This window comes from Nicotiana tabacum, chromosome 10 (genome assembly GCF_000715075.1).
Source record: "Nicotiana tabacum cultivar K326 chromosome 10, ASM71507v2, whole genome shotgun sequence".
NCBI classification, from domain to species: Eukaryota; Viridiplantae; Streptophyta; class Magnoliopsida; order Solanales; family Solanaceae; genus Nicotiana; species Nicotiana tabacum.
Genome location: NC_134089.1, coordinates 155,342,752 through 155,351,220, shown reverse-complemented (window position 1 = coordinate 155,351,220; position 8,469 = coordinate 155,342,752). Strand labels below are relative to the sequence as shown.

Here is an 8,469-nt window from a genome sequence, read left to right as displayed (position 1 = left end):
CAACCCACTTGGAAACATAATCAACGACCACTAAAATGTAAGTGTTACCACACGAACTCACAAAAGGCCCCATGAAGTCTATGCCCCACACGTCAAAAACGTCAACCTCAAGAATAGTGGTGAGAGGCATTTCATCCTTCTTGGAAATTCCACCAGCTCTCTGACACTCATCACATCTCTTAATAAGCTCACCAACATCTTTATACAGAGTAGGCCAATAAAAGCCACAGCTAAAAACCTTTGAAGCAGTTCTCGCCCTACATGATGACCACCGTAGGGCGAGGAATGGCAAGCATCAAGAATACTCATTTGCTCCTCCTATGGAACACATCTCTGGGTCACACCATCATTATAAATCTTGAAAAGATATGGCTCATCCCAGTAATAATCCAAGCTGTCCCGTTTAAGCTTCCTCTTTTGGTTTGAAGAGAGCTCACTCAGGATAATATCGGTCACAAGAAAATTAGCCACATCGGCGAACCAAGGCATACTATTCAAAGAAATCGAGAGGAGTTTTTCATCCAGAAATGAATCATTAATTTCGAGGCCATCATGGGGCCTCCCCTCCTCCTCCCAGCGAGACAAGTGGTCCGCCACTTGATTTTCACACCCTTTTCGATCAATAATCTCAAGGTCAAACTCTTGAAGCAAAATAACCCATCTCATCAACCTAGCTTTAGAGTCCTTCTTTGTCATCAAATAATGGAGTGCCACGTGATCGGTGTGCACAATCACTTTGGTACCCAGGAGATATGGCCTGAACTTTTCCATGGCAAAGACAATGGCTAATAACTCTTTTTCGGTCACAGTATAATTGACTTGGGAACCATTTTTCATTTTGCTTGCATAGTAAACTGGATGAAATATTTTGTTGATCCTTTGCCCCAAAATCGCTCCTACCACAACGTCACTAGCACCACACATGAGCTCAAATGGAAAGCTCCAATTGGATGCGGTAATGATGGGAGTGGTAGTCAATCTATACTTGAGAAGCTCAAAAGCTTTCATGCACTCATCATTAAACTCAAATTTTGCATCCTTTTTCAATAATTTGCACAAGGGATTCACCACCTTTGAGAAGTCCTTGATGAACCTTCGGTAGAACCCCACATGCCCAAGAAAACTCCTCACTCCTTTGATGGAAGTAGGAGGAGGGAGTTTTTAAATCACTTTTATCTTCGCTTTGTCCACTTCAATATTGTTCTTTGAGACCTTAAGGCTGAGTACAATGCCCTCCTCGCCCATAAAGTAGCACTTTTTCCAATTAAGCACAAGATTTGTCTCTTCACATCGGGCCAACACTTTGTCAAGATTACCCAAATAGTCTTCAAAAGAGTCACCCACAACACTAAAATCATCCATGAACACTTCCAAGAAGTCCTCTACCATGTCCATAAATATAGCCATCATACACTACTGAAAGGTGGCCGGTGCATTACACAAACCAAACGGCATGCGTGAGAATGCAAAGGTGCCATACGAACATGTGAAGGTGGTTTTCTCCTAGTCCTCCGATGCAATCAAAATTTGGTTGTAGCCTGAGTACCCATCCAAAAAGCAAAAGTAGTAATGCCCGGCAAGTCTATCCAACATTTGGTCAAGAAAGGGCAATGGAAAATGATCTTTGTCGGTCACTTTGTTCAGCTTCCAGTAGTCCATGCATATTCTCTATCCGGTGATAGTCCTAGTGGGGATCAACTCATTTTGCTCATTTGTGACCACAGTCACATCCCCTATTTTTGGCACACATTGTACCGGTGAAGTCCATGAACTATCTGAGATGGGGTACAAAACCCCTGCATCTAGCCACTTGATAACTTCCTTCTTGACGACCTCTTGCATAATATTCAACCTCCTTTGATGTTCCACGGAGGGTTTGGCATCATCCTCAAGTATAATCTTATGCATGCAAAAGGCGGGGATTATCCCCGAATATCAGCTAGAGTCCATCCAATTGCCTTCTTTCTTCTTTGGAGCACCTCAAGGGTGGCATCTACCTGCACGTTAGTTAAGTACGAAGAAAGAATAACATGCAAAGTTGAACAAGGGCCCAAGAATTCATACCTTAGGTGTGGAGGCAAAGTCTTCAACTCCACTACGGGAGGTTCCTCGATTGGGGGCTTTGTTGGTGGAGGCTTTCTGTTCTCAAGATCCAAGGAAAGTTTACGGGGCTCATAGGAGTAAGAACCCATTCCTTGCAAGGCATTGACATACTCTACCAAGCCTTCATCCTTAGTCACATCATGGTTCAACAATACAGCTTCCAAAGGATCCTCTACATTGAACATGTCACTCGTGTCATCAACTATCACCTCCGTCATAAGTCCATAAAAGAACAAACCTCAGTACTATTCGGCTGAGTCATTGATTTGCACACGTGGAAGACAACTTTTTTGTCACCCACCCGGAAGGTAAGCTCCCCTGCTTCCACATCAACCAATGCTTTCCTTGTTGCTAGGAAAGACCTTCCCAATATTATCAGCACCTCTTAGTCGACTTCGCAGTCGAGAATCACAAAATCCATGGGAAGTATGAACTTGTTGACCCGCACAAGAACATCATCAATAATACCCAGCGGCGTCTTCATTGTTCGATCCGCCATTTGAAATCTCATTGAAGTAGCTCTCGGTTAAACAATACCCAAAGTATTGAATACAGAGTAAGGCATCAAATTTATACTTGCTCCCAAATCACACATGGCCTTTGCAAAATCCACACTCCCAATGGTACATGGAATGACAAATGCACCGGGATCTTCAAGCTTTGGAGCCATCGAGTGCACAATGACACTCGCTTGATGAGTCATTTTGATGGTCCCAAAAGCCATAGATCTCTTTAGTTACCACGTCTTTCATAGATTTGGCATATCCCAGCATTTGTTCAAGAGCTTCCACCAAGGGCACATTGATCGACAAACTCTTCATCATCTCAATAAACTTCTTGAACTGGTTTTCATTCTTCTACTTTGCAAGTCTTTGAGGGTAAGGTGGAGGAGGTCTTGGCAAAGGAGCGTTGGGTTTAGGCATTACCATTTCCGGTATGTCTATCACGTGTTCCCTAGACGGGTTCACGTCATTTTGAGTCTCCTCCTCATTGTCGTGAATATCAACTCTCACCTCACCATACAACTTCTCTTCACTCACTTGCTCATCAACTATTGGATCATCATTATTTTGCACTTCAACATCTTCACTCGTAACTTTCTTTTGCTTTGAGGTACTTGCTTCACCACCTCTATCTCTCCTTGTGGTCACCGCCATTGCATGGCCGGTATTGTTCCCACCCTTTGTCTTTACTACCATGTCACTAGGTATCCCCTTAGGGCGAGTGTTCAAAGTTTGCAAAATATGGCCAAGTTGGACCTCCAGATTGCGGATAGAAGTATTATGGGATGACAATTGGGCATCAGAGTCGGCATTTTTCTTTATCATTTGCTCAAACATTGACTCAATCCTTCCCATCTTATTGTTAGACGAGCTAGGACCTTGGGACGGAAATGAAGGCGGATTGTTTGGTTGTTGAAACATTGGAGGCCTTTGAAAACCCGTCCCCCAATTACCTTGATTACCGTTATCCAACCCCCTTGGTTGTTGTTTCCACCCCAATTGCTATTATTACCCCAATTCTGGTTGTTGTTTCCCCAATTGTTGGAGTTGTTGTTGTTATTGTTCCAATTTCCTTGGCCTTGGTTGCCCCAATTATGATTATTCCCTTGCGATATCCATTGTTGATTTGGAGCATTACCCCGTTGTCCTTGATAGTTGTTGGCATACAAAACCTCTTCACTTTTCTCACCATACCCATCATCTTGGTGGTAACCACTACTACCTTGCTCATATTGATCTTGATTGCTTTGCATTTGTTGACCAGACTGTCTCCTCTTGTTTACCAATAGATTAACCCCTTCCATTGCGTTTACTTGCTTTGGTCCCTGAATCTGTTGAAGCTGTACTTTGGCTAACTGATTTATGTTTATTGTCAACTTAGCTATTGTAGACATGTAAATTTTTACCCTCCTCGAGATTTTACACATTTATTGCGTTTAAATAGTTAGTTTAGGTTTAATATTACTATTTTAACTAGTTTTGACTCTTTTACTTTATTTTATCACAAAATATAAAAATTATAAAAAATAGTTTTATTAATGTTTTGTAGTCATACTATTTTACTAGAATTTTTATTTTTACATAATCTTGAAAAAATACCAAAAACCGTTTCATTTTAGGGTTATCTTTAATAGTTTATTTTAATTAATTAGGAGTGATTTACATTTTTATAGGTGCTTTATACTATTGTACAAGAAGAATTGGATTTGGGTCTATAGTTTATAAATTTTAGTTTTTAGCTCAATTTTAATCCAACAATACATAGACCCAACCCAAAACCCAAAAGCCATCTAAGCCCAAATCTTGTTAGCCCGTACCCCATTTCTCTTAAAGAGATAAAAAACCTAAACATTTCTTCTTTCTTAGACCTAGAAGACACCCTTCAAAATAGACCTAACCTTAAGACCCCAAAACCAAAGCAGTCGCACCACCCTCATTGGAAAACAATGACCAGCGAAGAACAGACCCCCAAAAATGGAAGTCAACCTAAGAGCAGCAACCATCGCCTGAACACAGCCGTCCCCCACCCCTCTTCACCACCCAAATCAGCCGTAAGCTTCACAAATTCCGTCGTCGACCTCCTCTTCTCCAAAACCACCACACCCCTCGCCATACACAAGCGGCCACCCTCACCACAAAATCAAACCAGCGGCAGACCCCTTTCACCTAGCCACCATTCCAGCGCTGCCGCACCTCACTTGCACATAGGGACATAGCTGAAATACGGACAGACCTTAGAGAACAGAGAAAAAAATGGGCTGAGAGGGCACGAACAAAGAGGAGAGATTAGGAGAAGAAATTGCTAACACTGCATCACTCATTTTGAATAGCAATTTCACGAATCTGTGGAGACAAACCGTCATTTTTAGTCATAAGCGAGGCAATCCGGTCAGAGTTCGATGAGGTTTTCGGCGAGGTTTCTGTTTTAGATTTTGTTCGCGGGTCCAATCTCTAGTCATTTATTGAACAAATACTCGATTTTCTGAGTCATCCGAGCCTGAGATTCTGTCGATTAATTTGAAAGTGTGGCTGCTCGAGGTCTGTTTTTACCTTGAATTTAATCTTTTCTCTGTGTTCCTTTTTTTTGATATTATGACTGCCCTATGAGTGTTCGGTTATTTTGTGTTTTGTTTAAAACTATATCTTAATTTGATTTGTTGATGCTCAGTTTGAATATGATACATTAGATAGAACATAAATGAATTAGTTGGTTAGTTTTTAGAATGATGAACACATGATATGTTTGGCTTAATAATTTTGGGTTAAGATTCATCGAGAGCATAAAGTAAATCACGACAGTGAATGAAATTAAGGGTATTTGTGTTTGGATTGATTCTGTTTGGTGATAATTCTTGTTTTCAGTTAATAACAAGTTGGAGTTTGATGAAATATAATGATATGGGAGTTGGGGTAAAGACTTGGGCCAATTAGTATTAATTTGCTTACATATTTAGGAGTTGGTTTGGATTAGATACATGAAATAAAAATTAACAGAAACTGAGTGTGCTATGAATTTTCCTACTTGGTTTTCTTTTACTTTTTACATTTACCTTTTCTTAATTACTCATTAGTAACATGATTAGCCGTCAATACTTGGGTAGGCAAGCCTTAGGACTTTTGTTAGTGTTGAGGTGAGGTGTCATTCCCTTAGTTAAATTTATACGAGGAATGCCTCGAAAGATTTGTATGTATTTTATTCCGAGGAATGCCCCGTAGTATTCTGTAATTGGAGGCTGAAAGCGAACTTGAAGTATTTTTATTCTTATTTAATTTTTATTTTTATCTTTTTTATTTAGGTCGGGACGACCTCGAGCCACTTTTGTGTTTACTTTCCTTTTTCTGTGTTTTAACCTCAATTTGAATATTTTAAAAGCCAACTAGATCGAGTATGCAACCGTACTAGTTACGGGACTCGGGGAATGCCTAACACATTCTCCCCGAGTCAAATGAACCCCCATACCCGAATCTCTGGCATAGACTTAGTTTTTGAGTCCAAAGTGGTTTTAAAAGGAAAAAATCTTTTTTTAAAAAAACGGTGACCTGGCACACCAAAACCTATGTCAGGCGTAGACTCTGAAAAAAATCCTTTTGAACACAATGTTTTGTCACTTTCAATTTTGAAAACCTTTTGATCTTCTAAAATCACTTTTATTATTTTAAGAGGGTTTAGTGGAGTTGTAAAAAAGGGGTCTGACAGCTCTGGCGACTCTACTGGGGAGTTGCAGGTTCAAGCTGATACTTGTTCTTGTTGGCTTTTAGGATATTCAATTGAGGTATTTGTTTTCTTTATTTGCTTTGTTTGTCTAGTTTGTTTGTCGTATTTCTTGTTTTGTTGGTTATTTATAGATAGCTTTTCCTTATGTGTTTACCGCTTTATAACTGTCATCATTTGCATAACCATGGGTCAGTTCTTTCTGCAACAAGTCTCGGAGTACGCATCATGTACACAAACTCTTTGTTGAGTCACCCTTATTTTAGGAGGGGGAGGGGGGAGGGGCGTCAGACGTATGAAATGGGTGGAAAGCTTGAGCAGCCACCATCGACCATACGCTCCCCCAAATTGCCTTGTTAGTGAACCCCAAACTTAGGTCAGCCTTTAAGTCATTTTTATTTGCATCATATCATTTAGACCTAGCAGGGCTATGTCCCAAGCACCGTGTTCCTTTATAGGAGGCCTATCCAAATTATGTCCAAACGGGCCCATGGCCCAAAAAGACATTTAATCATCCCTATACTACATATTGCATTCTTTAAGGGTAAAATGGTCATTTGGTGGACCAATGATGGTTGAGGGTAAATGAGAAAGAAAAGAGGGTGAAGTGTTAAAATGAAGCAAGTAGGACACAATTATTTTTCTTCTTTTACAACTTTTTCAAGGAAAAAATAAGAAAAGCCAAAAAATACCAAAAAAAATGAAAAATCCAAAAAACAATTTTGCACTTTCCCATCATTTTCAAAAAATCAAAAAAAAAAAATCGAAAAAGATTTTACATTTTCCATCATTTTTCAAAAATACAAAAATATAGTTTTTCCAAATTAGTTCCTTTTTTAAAAAAAAGCTTTCTCCTATGTCCAATCTTTCCGAACTACGCATACCTGATTCTCGTTTTTCGGGGCGGGAAAAGTAGGTAACCTACATAGGGTCCGGTCTTACTAGTGAGTCTTAGGTTCTTGGCTTCGCGGGGTCTTAGCCAAATCTTGCATGTTTAGCAACATTTGGCCATATCGGCCGTTTTTTGCAGAATAGGGCTATTCTCTAAAAATAGTTTGCTATCCCATATCTTAGAGCCTTGTGTCTACAACAAGGTGTCCTTTCAGTTTTAAGGTCCATTCCTGTTGAATTTTCATGTCTACCACTTTTGGCCATATCGGCCATTCTTGCAAAATGGGGTCATTTTTGCAAAAGTGGTTCATTGAGACATGTCTCAGAATCCTGAGTTCGCAACTAAGTGTCCTACTACCTTAAGGTCCTTCCTTTTGAGTTTGCATCTTTAGCCACTTCTGGCCATATCGGTCATTTTTGCAAAATGGACATTTCTGCAAATTAATTTTCGGCCATGATATTGGAAGTTTGAATCCACATAAACCTTAGTGAGGCATTTTCCATGTCTATGAGGCCAATCTTGTTGAGTTTACACTTCTAGCCACTCTTGGCCACATAGGTTAATTTTCACAAACAGCCCAATCGTGTCTTGCATGTGTCTAGGAGGTGTTGTGGCGTCGCATAGTGTCTTGAGTTGCTAACTCTGTTTCGTCTTATTTTTCTCATTCAGGTATGGATCAGTGTACCATAGCTCGAGCATGACAAATACCCCAGGACCACTGCATTCAGGAGCTGCTTAAAGATACTTTTATGTTTTGAGTCTGTCATTCATGTTGTCTTTTACTTTCTAGTCTTGTACAGTAATATCGTGTCTTTTGTTATATTACTTCCCATTTTGTATTTGAACAACCAAACAAAAAAATTAAATGAAAAATCCATTTTTTTATTTTTAGTTTATTTTATCCATCATTTTTTCAGAACTACGCTTGGTCTGATTCATGTGGAACATGATACGGAGGCAATCTACATAGGGTTCAACCAATTCATTTTTAAAATTAAAAAAAAAGAAGAAGTTGTGGGATATGAAAATGAGAGGAAACTGCGGGATGCAAGAAAAGAGCGATAATCATAAAGACAAGAGAGGAAAGAAAATGAGTAAGCCAAGAAGTGCTAGAAAAGAAAGAAAAGGGAAGATTAAAATGAACAAAGTTGGGATGATGCCAAAGACCTCGTGACCCTCGAAGTCATTCTAGAACCGTTAATTGTTGCTAGGTGCATTGCACACAATGTGATATTTCTATCTGATAAATGCCCTAACGC

General features: G+C 39.7%; 1 long non-coding RNA gene across 1 annotated transcript; it reads left to right on the top strand.

Moving 5' to 3' along the window:
• Window positions 1-4,461: 4,461 nt before the first annotated feature.
• Window positions 4,462-8,095, top strand: LOC107809357 (uncharacterized). Its single transcript, XR_001653394.2, has 2 exons — window positions 4,462-5,144; window positions 7,880-8,095. It is a non-coding gene; the product is annotated as an uncharacterized LOC107809357 (long non-coding RNA).
• Window positions 8,096-8,469: the final 374 nt, after the last annotated feature.